Source organism: Falco naumanni, chromosome 1 (genome assembly GCF_017639655.2).
Source record: "Falco naumanni isolate bFalNau1 chromosome 1, bFalNau1.pat, whole genome shotgun sequence".
In the NCBI taxonomy this organism is placed as follows: Eukaryota; Metazoa; Chordata; class Aves; order Falconiformes; family Falconidae; genus Falco; species Falco naumanni.
In genome coordinates this window covers 86,951,484-86,965,519 of record NC_054054.1, presented here as the reverse complement: position 1 = coordinate 86,965,519, position 14,036 = coordinate 86,951,484, and the positions used below count along the sequence as shown (strand labels likewise).

Below are 14,036 nucleotides of genomic sequence, written 5' to 3'. Positions count from 1 at the left end.
AGTTCTGCCCCTCTCTGTGTTACATGCATCATTGGGAGATGCTATGCATGTAAAATTAAGCCTAGAGCCAAAACCACCCACTGTACCACTGAAAATGAAATCTGCTGTTGCCAGACAATGCTAAGTGCATGTTCTGCTCCAAAACACATACTTGGTCTGGCTCTTGTTTTAAGGCAGGTAGAGCTTTTCAGAGGAGAACCAAGTTAAGAGGAATGGAGATTAATTTGCCTCTGCAAAACACTTCTGGAGCAGGGAAGCAATTCCAGTGTACTTGAGGCAAAGGGGTGCTCAACAGTCACACTTATTTTCCTAGCATGGTTGGCATTTTTTAAAATGTAGAATTTATAGGTAAAATAGAGATCTAGTCCTGCACAGGGCATCTGCTCTCGACATCAATAGGAATAATAACAAAAGGGTAGACAGCCAAAGTACCCCAGTGCTGTGAGATTTTTCTGCTAGGTTATTCTTTGCTGATCCTGAAATCAGGCAGCATTGTTGAGAACATTTTCAGTTATAATATGGGGAAGATTTAGGCCCAGCCATAAACTTCCCATTTCCTTCCTCAAAGAGCTAGCTGTCAGAAAGGCTGCTATTGCAGCCATCCATCCAGATGTTTGCCATCTTTATTACAAATTTTCAGGAATCTTACAACACTTACATACTCTATAGCCATCTGATGAGGCAGCTATCTAATACCTACACTACAGACAGGGAAAACAAGTCAGGAGGGATTAAATGATCTGCCCAGCTTCCCACAAGACAACACAGGTGTGACTAGAAATCAAAACTCCCAGCTTCCAATCTTTGCTGTGTTATACTAATCTGCTTATATGCTTTGCTGTAAAAAAATAAAAATACAAATCATCATTTCAGTAACACATTTGTTGGTAACTTGTGTGGGTACTCCTAATCAAACAGAAAGATCAGCATATTCTAGAAATCTTTACAGCTGATTAGTCAGCTGAACACCCCCCCCCCCCCCCCCCTTTTTTTTTCCCTGGACCTTTCTAGAAGAAGAAAAATAAAAGGGAAGGGCATCCCTTTATAATTGCAAAAGCTTCAGCTAATGAGAACAGAAATCGCATTTTATATTTTGACAGTTAGTAGTAAACACTATTATTAAAGCTATAATAAGATCAGCTAATGTTGTATGAAATATTAGTGATGTCTGACCACAAAGTAGAGCCCCCATCCCTTTAGTTAAAATTACAAAATGATTAACAGCCCAATTAAAAACATTTTTGTTTTTGACATGATAAATTATACTTTATCTACCTATCTGTAGATATAATTGATTATTTTATCCGTTTGCTGTTGGCTGTCATTAAAAAAGACAGATACCACGGCTTTCTGGCCTCTCTCCCGCTGAGAGAAAGAACAAATCCTGCTATTAACGACAGACAGGATCATTATGAAAAAATTCCATTTGCCACTAGGCAACATAGCCGAGTTCCAGCAATTATTGTATTAGTCAAGCCGTTGAGAAGTTCCATAAAATTGAGAGAGTTTTTAAGGAGCATTCAACGTTATTTGGCAACTTTTGTGATGTAACAATTAAAACCATGCTCCAGGCCTCAAAATGTGCAGGAGATTGCCAAAATCAGATAAACCCTAGAGGGCCCCTGACTTGCAAAGAAAAAAAAAAATCAAGCTGTTTACTTTTAGGATCAGACATTCATCAACATTTGGCTTTTGTTTCAGCCAGTGTCAGATAATAACAGCACCACGTTTTCAGTTGGCTTCTTAAAAAACTACACAGTTTGATGTCAGGCCTCTGAGAGTTACCTGGGGCTGACACCAGCCTCAGGAGAGTGAAATCTTACGGGAACTGATGCTACCAGCCTTGCTTGGCAGATCAAATACCCGGGAGCACACTGCAGTACCTTCTGGAGTGAATCATGTCTGTTCTCCACCAGTGAGCATCAGGAAATCACGGGAGAGAAGTCCAAGTTAGTCCTTCATCTCATGCCTAGGAGCTGAGCCAGGCAACACCTCAATTTGTCAGGGCTTCAGGGGATAAAGCAAAAGTCTCCTGTCCACGTACCCCATTAACCTGTCAAGGAACTGTAAAAAAGATATTCTAAAAATCACACTTTAAAACTGCTAAGAGAAATTGCTACTGAACAAATTTATGGCCAAGTTTATGATCTACATCCTTCTCTACTGAGTGGTGTTAAGGAATAATGATTTACAGTACCAGGAATGAAGGTACAGTATCAGGCTTCTGTAGTGGAAGGTGAAGTTGGTTACAAAATGTATACCTGATTTAGCCTAATAGAGACTACAGGAACCACTTCAAGAGCACATCTGTCTGGAAAGAAGTTAAAAGGGATCGATCTCCCTTCCCAGAAGATGGTGCCGTGGAGACCAGGAGATCTCCACATATCAAAGGACTGTGATAGGAGCAGTAGTTTCCAGGGAAGTCAAAGGGATCTGGATCTGAATACAGAATGAGAAGGCAGGATACTGCTGTTGTCACTAGGGAACGGCAGTAGGGCAGGGTTTAGCACTAGCATCCTGCCAGTCTCCACCTGGAACATGCCGTACCAAGTAGGACAGATAAAAAGATACACTGGAGCCTGCCATAATATGGCCTTTCATCACACAGCTCCCAGATTGGAGATGGCTGCCAACTGTTAGGGCCTGCTGACCTATTTAATAAAAAAAACAAACCCACAATCCTTAGCAATCATGGTTTCTGTCTGATTTAAATGGGAACAGCAGCACAGCACTACAGGCCAAGGGCCAGCCACCTGTGATGCACAGGCAGCTCTTGAACCATAAGTTGCACTGCCAAGACAAAGGCAGGAGCTCAGACTTGTGAGAGGGTGTGTGAAAGAAAAGCTGTTCCTCTCGCCCAGCTCTAGAGACTTATCTTGCTGCTATGCAAGGCAGGCATGCCTGAGTCCCAGTAAGCTCAGGAATCAGCAAATGCTGGAAGCTACTGCCATGTTTTCCAGCACATTTAACCCCTAGTTTGGGTCCGGCAATTGCTAGGGTGTGGTGAGATGCATTGCTACAGAAGTCTAAATTCCTGAATAATTTACTAACTGCTTTTTGGGAAACAGCATTGCCTTGTAGTTTTCTCCAGCAGAGCTAAAGCTTATATTGTGGTAGTATTCAATTTTCCTGCATTTGGAGCTGTCATCTAAAGTGAAGCATCCTAGGTCAGCTCAAGAACTTAGGTCAGTATCTGTCAGTGTGGAGAATGAGTAATTTCAGCTCTTATTCTTGAATTATAAGAGTAAATTGTGCCAAATCTTCAACATATTAGACTAGTGCCAGATGAAGGCTTAAGAAGTTTTTTTTAATGTATGTTCTTTATTAGCATTAAAACTTTTATTATTAAAAGAATTATGTTATAACATACATGCACAAGATCCATCTAAACTAAAAGAAAGCATCTGAAAAAACCTACATTCCTAGGGATTTTTTGTTAGTCCCTTTGGCTTACAGCTTATCTGAGCCATGAGTGAGGAAAATGCTAACCCTAGCACACAGCAAAGGGAGCCTAGTGACGAAAGAGAGAGAATGGAACAGATTGACAGTGCACTGTTTGTGGATATTGCTAACAACAAGACAAGCTCATTGGAAAAAATGATAACTTAGTAGTAAAAATGTGGGGACTTTGGATCAAGGGCTACAAAGAGGGCTAAATGCCCTGATTCAGCCAACCCCGCTCAGACCACTCTTATAGTTCCCCCGTAGCCTGCAGGAACAAGCCTGCACAATTCAACCAGTTTCCACCCCAGCCTAGCTGTTCAGGCTCTAGTTTGTAGGTGCTTGCATCTCCCCCCAGTTGTGCCAGCTGGCTGGTGTTGCTGTTCAGAAGGATGCCAGATGGCTAGTACTTTAGCCAACCTGATTTCCAGATGGCTGATTTTTGTAGCTACCACTTTAATTAAAATAAAAAATGCATGTAAAAGACACGGGTTTATCACCTGCTAACACATGCCATGGTCGTCTCTCGGTCAATCGGCATGCAGCAGACAGAGCCGCAGACTTCTCTTCCACATCACCAGTACCTAGAGGAAAAAAGATTAGTCCATCTGCTAAAGCTATCAGGCCCTTTGTGCTGCACTGTATCAATTTCTATTTATAGGATCCAGTGCCCTCTACTGAGCAGAACGAAAAAAAACCTTAACGTGTCCCGGACCCCGCAAAGTAACTCTTCAGGTACAGCAGTATTACAGCTGAACAGTTGGAAGTCTGCCTCTCCCCTCCACGCCCACACATGCACCCATTGCCCCATCTGCCACTAGTGTTTCCAGGTTATTGTAAAGCAACACATGGAAAGTATCGAGGAACTTGCAATGGCTGCAGAGCTGTCAGAAGAGTAACGTGTCACTTTCTGGAAGGGGAAATCCATGTAGACATATGGTAGTCGTGAAAGGAGCTGGACGAGCAACCTTGGCAGGCTCGAGTCAAACAGAAATGTTGCTGCTTTGCCTTGATCTTTATTTACAATAAACGCCTCGGCTCCAGCTCAGCGTTTTATCTGGGAACAGCCGCCGGCGTTTCTGTGACCGTGTTCCGTCTCATTGGTGCACTGACATATTTACACACGGGCCAGGGCCCGGGCAGCTGTGAGTAAGGGGCCATATATCAAGAGAGGAAAAAGGGATGCAAAGATGAACTTTATGAAATATTTTCCATTTTTCTTTGACTTGGTTGTGCATTTTGCTACGGCCCATTGGGCACTCACTCAGCACTTGGACACTTTGCTCCATGCAGTCTGGCCTATATTTCTAATTGTGTCTACATGCCAAGCCTAGCCCAGTACCCTAGGCAGGCCACAGGGAAATGGAGATTCAAAAAAAAAAAGAAAAAGGTGGGTGGGAGGGAAATTTCCTGCCCTTCAATGGCATGTACCATGGGAAAGAGAATGATGTCTTGTAAGTCCCCAGTCTTTTCTGATTCCTGTTGCATTTTACATCTGAATGCCAAAGTAAAAGGAATTATTTCCACTACTTTGTGAGAGAAAATCAATTTTCTTTTGCAGTTTAAGGAGGTCATATCATCTTTGATTTCTTCTCTGGACAATGGAAAGGGTTAATTCCTTACAGTGTTGACTTCATCCTTTCCTTTTTCCCTGTGGCTGACTAATAGGTTAGATGTGTTGACTCTGTTTAAAAAGACAAGGTTTGGACATAATATTAATGATACTGTATGTGCCATAACATTAGAAAACAAACACAAGAGGCACCTGGGGAGTCTGAAGGCATCTTCTGTGCTTTCTAGGCTGACAGCACAGAGTGGCCTTCCAACATTTCCACGTGGAAAAACACTACCTAGCACAAGAGAGTTTATTTTGAGTGACCCTCTTGCCTTTCAAACAATGGTAAGTCAGGACCATTGTGAAGTTGAAAACTTGTTTCATAAGAACAGGCCATCGCTCAACCAGCTGAAGAGGGGAAAAACAAAAAAAAGAACACAGAGAAACAATTGGAAAGAAAAACTGGACACTTGAATGGAATAACTGCTAGTGTCTTTCCTCTGGCACTGACATCCTAACAAAGGGTGTGAGAGTTTTTTCCGTTATGTTTTTACAAGATGAAAATGGGAAGAGAGCACTGTTTGTTTATTCATTTGTCTTAGAACACCACTAGCACAAAAAAAGTCACAGTAAACAGTTATCCAAGGCTCAGGTTCATCCCACTGGGATGCAAGAAATGCATGCTCCCTTGACAGCCTATGTGAGATCCAAATCAGCATGTGGAAGTGCTTGTTTCCCTCTATTGTCTATTTAGAAAGTCTAAGGGAGAAGCACAATTCCAATTACGTCACCTTGGTATTGCCTGAAAGCTAGGTAGGCCTAATTGATCACTTGTAGATACTACTTAACACAAACGTGTACAAGGCCTTGGTACAACAAATCTCACTTAAAAAACCTGTCAAGGTTTGTGCAGATGTCCCATCTTAAGTGTCATAGTACAGGCAAAATAAACTAGATGCCCTACTGCTGCCAAACCATAGATTTTCTTCTGGTACAGCTCTCCTTAAATGGAGCTGAATCAAGGCGATCTCACCTTGGATAAAGGGGCAGCAGCTACCAGGAAGAGATCTCCACTGAGTAAAACATCTGTCAGCACTGTCGAAGAATCTTCTCAGATGATTCTTTGGAACTCTCTTCTCTGGATGGTTTCATTACCTGCACTGGAACAGCTGAAATTGCACTGGAAAGAAACATGCATGGTTCTCATGCATGCCCAGAGCTGAGCAGGAGGCTGGCAAGGGAAAAAAAAACAGTCACCACTTGAAGCTAAGGCATAAGGAACATTTAGCGACTCACCCAGGATCACACAGATGTGGCCTATACCAAGAATTAGATCCACCAAGCCATCCAACACCTCTGGATTGTTTGTTGAGGATTAGAGTGCATTTAGAAGTCCATTTTAATATACAAATGTAGGATTTGGAGCTATGATGGAATGGTAAATTAAATACTGAGGAGTTTGTCACATCTCTGTTCAAAGCAGGCTAACATTTCATGTAAGGAATTACATGCTTCAGACAGTTGCAATCATCTTCTGCACAAATAATTTAAGCTTACTTCATCTGTTGTATTCTGATTTAAATTTTTATTGGAAAAATAAATACCTATGTCGGTCACCAAACCAAATAAAACAAACATATTGAGTAGGGTCTATTATAGACTAATATGGAAACAAATAATCTGCAAGTCTGGTTTTATTTATAAGCTTATTTGAGTTTTTACTCTAGGCTCATATTAATCGGTTTGTGGTTTCCACATCTGTACTGCTGATGCCCAGTGCAGACAGCATGCCAAGTCAGACCTGGGCATCCTCCAAGCTCTAAATGGAAAACATGTGCTTCAACTCTAGCTACCTCAAGACAAGCAGGGCAAGCAACCTACCAAGTAACCACAGCGGGTGCAGCAGGCAGAGGAAAACTCTAGGGAGCTTTCTGAGGTGCCTGCTTGCAAGCTTCTTGCTTCTGACTTGCTCCAGGGGCAGCCAGGCTGCCGCCTGTATTATATTTTCTCTCTCTGATGATCAAGAGATACCAATTCCCTTCACAGCCTCCCTTTTCCTCTAGCTGTAGCTACAAATTCCCAGACTGGACCAGTTAGATCACAGTGTCAGCTAGTAATACATATTCTAGAGGAAGATGGAAGAACTCCTGCAGATGACGGCAACACAGTATCAATTCTTTCCAGAACCCTTGATTATTTTTAATATTTCTAAAAAGCATTCTGAATGTTCACAAGAGTCATAAATATATATAAAAAAATGCCCATGTCCCTTGTCAAGCCAAAATAGATCCAGCTGTTCTGCGGTGCTGGTCTCTGATTGCGGAGAATCCCTGTATTAATGAAAGATGTATAAAGGGAATCCCAAACTAGAAATATGATCTCTGCTAAAGACTGTTCAAACCAACTATTAGAGAATATTTCTGGGAAGTACGTGAATACAATGCTGATTCTCAGTACAGCTGAGATCCAGTCCTGAGAACCCATCTCCGTGAGGACATATATCTGTACTGCTTGCAGATGCTTTTCAGAGCAAACTGCTTCCAGGCAAGCTTGGCTTGTTGCTGGTACAACATCACCAGAGTTTTGTGCCAGTATAACTGCATCACTGCAAACCTATCACCTGGGGCCCAATAGAACCTTGGCACAGTATGAGTGACAGACCTGCTTCTTCCTTGAGTGCAGGAGGGAGACCAGTATGCAAGCTGTAGCAAAATGACATATATGACATTAATAAGAAAAAAGGAAGCATTATTGCTGGCTAGAAATTTGACAGAGGCAGTCAAATTTATTCCCTGTGTACCCTCTGATGGTCACCTGCCAGCCTCTGCCACCTGTAGCAATTATCTCTTTCCTTACAAGTTTGACAAAAGTGACATATAGCAGTGCCATAAAACATGTTTTTTTTAAGTTACTATAGCATTGTCTCTGAGTGCTGTTCATATGGCAATGCCACAATTTGTTTTAAGAATTCAGAGCAGGGAAAGAAGGAATGTTGTGGGGGGGATAAAAAATTAGCACAACCTCAGTGCCTTAGCCATGTCAAAGGGAATCACTCCATCATCGATCATTCTCCTCCTCAGAGAAGTGCTTTGCCCAACATGACTGCTCCACTGGCTCCTAGGCAGAGGCAATTGTTATGAAACTGAGATGGCAAAGGAGCAGTGTCTGATAACAGAGAAGCACATCTGTCATCAGCACAGAAGGCAGTCATTCCTTGTGGCAGTGGCTAGAGAAAAGAAGATGCAATTAACAATTAGCTTTGGTAAGAGAAGACAAAACCCTTAAAACAGTTTCTACTGCAGCAAATCAAGCCACAGACTTAGGAATTAATGGTTCAAAGTCTTGGTTCTTGCCTTCCTAGATACACCATAAGATGAAAGAGAGAGTGAATTTCTCCTGCCACTTCATTCTGGCTAGCTAAAACCTGCGGCTTAGCCATGGAAAAATGCCAACCTTACAACAGTTACAGGAAATGAGAATAGCTTTGCAGCATTTCCAAGCAAATTCAGCACACCTTCAGCTATGTATCTTAGGCATAAAATTCAGGCTTCTCACCCCAGAGAAGAAAATGGGAGCTTTTCAGAGGGTGTTGCACTGTCTTCTCTTCCCATAGTCCCCTCACAGCTCCCCCGTTTCTGAAGGTAGAATTAGATTCACTCAGAGCTCCTGGTCTGTCAAAGAGGCTTTGCTTTCATAGGTTTGATCTCCAAGCTGCATCTTCCTTCTCTCAAACTTCGTTAATGGTTCTGGAAAAACATGGTCATGCCAGTTAAACTGAAGGGTTTATTTACATTGCTTACTTCTAATCAACTCTTAAATACTGCTGTGAGTACAGCCCTGGCAACAACTGACCCAAGAAGCTGTGTCCTCAAGCAGTGAGTCTAAGCTACACTGTAGAAAGAGGCATGATTCAGAAGACATAATTCCTAGAGGTAGGTCACATGCATATTGTCAAGTGCTGCCTCAGCAACGGATGGGATTTTTAGCTTAGAAATTACAGTAATTTAGATCTGTTGGACTTCACCTCCAGCAGACTAGATCCACGTAATTCAGATGACTACATCTTCCACAAGCCAATACTTGAAAAAAAAGAAACAAAAGTGCTCCAAATTTTTTAACTAAGCATACAAAAAAAAGTGCTTGTATGATTATTTTTTGTAACTTCTAAACATAAAAGAATATCTAACTGCACTATCAGTGTTGCCTATTTGACAGATGCTGCTTAGGCACAGACTGGTCTGCACCAACAGCCATAGCTGCAGATTTTCCTAGAGCACCTATTGCAAGACCCATCAGCATGCTTCTGGTGGGGCCACATATAGAGATGTGCAAGGATTATCATCAACTAACACATGAATAAAAGTACTGTTCCTGGTGCAAAGTCAGGTGTCTACTTCTCCCTAATACACCTTGGGTGTGGGTTAATTAGGACTCTCAAATGATGTTAAAGAACTATCTTGTTCTGTGGTTTCACAGTCTGCAGGTGCAGGAGACCAAACCCAGCACAGCCTACAGGCCTAGCTCAACGTCCTGTACAGTGTTGCCAGCCACTCTCCTCCCTCTTTCCCAATCACTTTGGTATTTTGTGCCCTACAATAATTTCCCCTTCCATTCTCCAGCTTCTTTCTTTCCTTTGTCCATAGCACACTGCAAATTATTTGTGGTTACAATGATTAATTTCACAGCTCACACCTAATTTGACCCTAATAACTTTGCCTGCAAAGTGGCAAAAGGGACAATTCCTTGTTGATCCAGACAACTTATCACTCCATGAACACAATAAAAAGGCTGAGCTGGTTATCAACAGGGAGATGCCCATTAGTATTTTTACAGGCAGAATGTTGGGAGGTCCCTTATCAAGTGGGGAGAGAGCTGGCATGTACTCCAGGCACGCAGAGGGGAGGCAGACTGCTTTCAGCCTGCAAGGCCACACAATATGGGAAGTGGTCCCTTGAAAGAGGAGTGGGAAGAATGACAGATGGTTTGTGCCTGTGCATTTTTTTAGAGGACACCGGGTTCCTGCCATGGGAACAGCGTGGACAGTAAAGGCAGCAACTAGACGTGAAGAGTGACAAAGCAAGTCAGCCACGGACGGCCGTGGGAGGCCAGAGGAAATGCACCATTAGTCAAAGCTGGAGGAAAAATAAAATGCGATGACAACTGGGCCATTCACGTGCTTCCCCTTCAAGGACTGACCAGACCCTTCGCAACTCAAAAGACTCAAGTATCAGCTTCTTTTTCTCTTCAGCCAGGCTAATGTGCACCAGCACAATCTGAGAAACTCCCTTGTCACTTATATTAATTCTTATCTTGTTGTTCTTGGCTACACTTCACTGAAGTACAGTGAGGGAGAGTGCTTCAATCAATAATGTAGATCCAAGTGAGCACCCCCCTCTGCTGTTCTTAGGCATCAACTCAATAGCTTGAAGCAAATGTTCACCCAACTTGTGAACTTGAGAAATACTAGGACTTCCAGAACTACAGTGTAAGACAATGAGGTGGCCTCACATGGATGTTTAAGCCCCGCACATGGACAATCTCATCACTCCAGGGCAGCTTTCTGCACTTTGAGAATTTACTACTTGAAACAAAATGCAAGACCTAAATGCTCTCAGGAGCCACAGTGACAGAAAAGGCGGCCTTCCATTTCACAAACCTCGAGGCGCTGTTGTCACATATTGTGTATCTGATGCATTTTGTCATTAAGGAAAGATGATGCCCTTCAGAAGTCCAACTGTAAACACTCACAAATGGTTGGTCTCTTTTTCTTCAACAGGGACTATACTGCAGTGAGGATGGGACTTATTTACAACTGCTTCCTTTGGAGCTATGGCATTTCCAGATTTGCAAAGTACAAGGGAGTTAAAGGAAGATGCAAACAGAAGATCCTGAAATGTTCTCTTAATGAATACATTGGACTCTTACCCCATCCGAAGGGAATTAACTTACTAACATTTTAATAGGGCTAAACAGGGCTAAAAGTAGCTAAGTAAAATAGAATGAGCAACTTGCAAAAAAAGCAGAACAAGAAAAATGCGAGGAGCAAGGAAGAATAAAATTCAATCCCTAATTAAGGACAAGAACTGAAACTTCAAGGTATCCTGAATACATGTAGAATGAACCAGGCCAAAAAACAATGCAAGCAAGTCTGAAGTGTCAAGAGAATTCTCCTTATTTTTCCTGTTTGAAATTATGTCTAAGAAATAAACTCAAGAGGATTAAAGAGGCAAAAATCAAAAGCACTCTCATAATTTAATTACTTCCCAGTCTGCTGTAAATTAAATAAGTCCCTCCCCCCAAAATCCTTCGACAATCTGAGAGCCATTTCTTAAGTCTCCAAAGCAGCCTGTATTCTTTAAATTGCTTCCTGTTGTATGGTTAATAATGTCTGCTTTCTATGGTACAGGAATCATTCATCTAAGCTAGCCAAACTTAACAGTGCTATCTGAGTATGAACACCCTGCTGCCCAAACTACTGTGCCTAACAACATCTTCCCAGTTATTTAGGAGTCTCTTGCCAGCAGAACATAAGTTGACTCCATTTCTCTAAGGAAAATGCTTGCACTTCCTGATGTTTTCAGCTGTGTTTGTACAATTTGCCTTTGTGTGAAGTTGAAAATTAATGCACTTCCTTTTGATCCTTTGAGACACACACAAAAAGGAAGATTATCAAGATTAAATAAAAATGCCAAGGCTCAATCCTTTGTCCCTGTTGAACAAAGGTGTTAAAATAAAGATTGCTGTTCATCACTAATTGCATTACAAACTAAGGCATCATGTACAACAGCTCAACCTCCTGCATAAAGCTAAAAGCTGCTATGTAACTTGTTGCTCTGACAGACAATAGAATACTGGTTGGCTGCATTACAGTTCATTCATACATTAGTAAGAGATAAAAATAAAAAAAAAAGCCTTCAGTTCTGTTTTGTTAGGAGTACACCATGGAATAATATATTTGGGGCTTGCCTTACAGGGAGCCTGCAAAGAAAGAAAGGTTTTATTTATTTCTTGATTTTTTTAAAAGCCTAAAAAGCTGTCTTTTTAAACTGTTTTCTTTCCTTGGTATTTTATCTTACTGGATTTGCATACTATTCTAATAGACTAAGACTGAACAGATATCTATAGACCTTTGTTTTAGATCTGAGTTATGTTACCACCTAGCTAATTTTAATTCCTCACACAGCTTTGGGAAAAAGAAGTCTCCTCGTGAAAGATTTAAGAAGGGATCTTTCTGTTTTGTTTTATGCCGAAACATGGAAGAACAAGCGTCGTTCCCATGTTGCTTTAAAGGGAAGAAGGATGGAAAAAACCCAACAGACTTCCAGGTCTTCGTATGATCTGAAGGAAAATAAGGGAGGAGGCACAGGAAAGGGTGAGTGTCTTTACAGTTCATCTTTCGTGGAGTATAAAGGGTTTCCTTAAATTATTATATTAGTATATTGGACATAGTCTACCACAAGCTACTGAGACTTTTACCTGGAAAAATTTCCCGCCACCCCCTCCTTGGAGATGCTGGTTCTGACAGGCTGCAACTCCCAGTACCTCTACCTAGCTAACAATGCAAAGCACCTTGTTCAAACAAGACTGGTCTCCATTTCACACTACCCCCCAGGGAACATCCACTTTTCTCGTCATACTATATCTTTCTGACTGATGCAATCAGATTCTGGAAACCTGCCTTATTAGTTTATATTCCAACTTCTTACGAATGATGTTAATTTTCCATTGTAGGACCTGAAGATTTTAGATGTGCTAGATCTTGTCTGTAAGCCACAACAAAAAATGGCACGCACAGTACCGTGTTTAGAAACGGACTTTAGTGAACAGTACTCCTTGCAAAGAACGTCTGGGGGTTACAAGACACTCTCCTAAGTCCAACAGTGCTCAAAATGAAGTATTTTACAGTTACACGATGAATAAATAAATGTCTTTTTTTGTTTATTCACATGAGATATTCTGCCTAATTTCTGCACCAGTTCACTATCCTTTTTTCTTCCTAGATCAGTAGTTTTATTCTAAGCCTTTATACTGTGATGGTAAAAAAGTTCCATTATATTCATTAAAGATTAGACCACGTTCTTTTGTTTCCACAGCAACAGGATCTTATTCATGTCCCAAACAGAACATCAGTAGTTGGAGTACTGTTTTCTTAAGGTGCATATAAGATTAAAGACTGAAATCAGATGCAGTGTTGCCAAAGCCTTTGTAATATGCGTGTTTTTCATGGCAAGATGATTGACAAGAATTGCAGGAAGGTGCTGAAGGGGGTATTTCACCTGGCCCATCAGAACTCAATGTAGAGGATTAGAACTAAGAAGAGCTGACAATATTGACTTTGAGTGCCACAACAGAAACAAAATTAGCTCTTTGACATGCAGTGGACAGAAATACTCCAGTTTTTAAAAATTAGTTAGAGTAATTACACCATATCTATTGCATGAAGCCTGGAAGAAGGAAAAAAAAAAATTCTGCTCTGCTGTTTCCTCTTTTCCCAGTAAAATTCAAGTTTGGCACTAGAATAAATGCATGCAAACCCAGCCTTTCTGCTGGAAGAACATCAGGAAAACTTTGTGCATAAAACTAAAAAACCTCTCTTAAAAGAGAGCACACATATCTGAAAGAATGAAAAAGTCAATGAATTTTATACAAGTTTACTTATTGCAAAACAAACTGTCTGCACTATGCTTATTAAAGGCATATTTCATTGCCTAATCATAGATGTCTATTGTACCTTTTATGTTTTGAATCATAATTGCAGTCTGTTCCCCAACTGTAATAATGAAAGACATTTTGGCATATGCTTATATTGATTTCCCTTTAACAAAGCACTTAAGACACATACTTGCATCCCAATGAAATTAATGGTTAACATTAACTTTGAGTACATTGATTTCCCTGGGATTTAGACAAATGGCAATTTATACAGGCACAAAATTGCCTACTTCGTTGGATAGGCATGAGTCTCTGAAAAGAAGCCTTCAAACTTAAAAGTCTGTACAATGTGCAACTGTTTTGGTTAGAAATACATTGCACTATGGCA

General features: G+C 41.1%; 1 protein-coding gene across 1 annotated transcript in view; it reads right to left on the bottom strand.

Moving 5' to 3' along the window:
* Positions 1–8,712: 8,712 nt before the first annotated feature.
* TXNRD2 (thioredoxin reductase 2) overlaps positions 8,713–14,036 on the bottom strand; it is a 42,817-nt gene continuing 37,493 nt past the window's right edge. The window contains exon 18 of the mRNA XM_040603004.1: positions 8,713–8,742. The gene's annotated coding sequence lies outside the window, so the exon portion shown is untranslated. The remainder of the gene's footprint in view (positions 8,743–14,036) is intronic.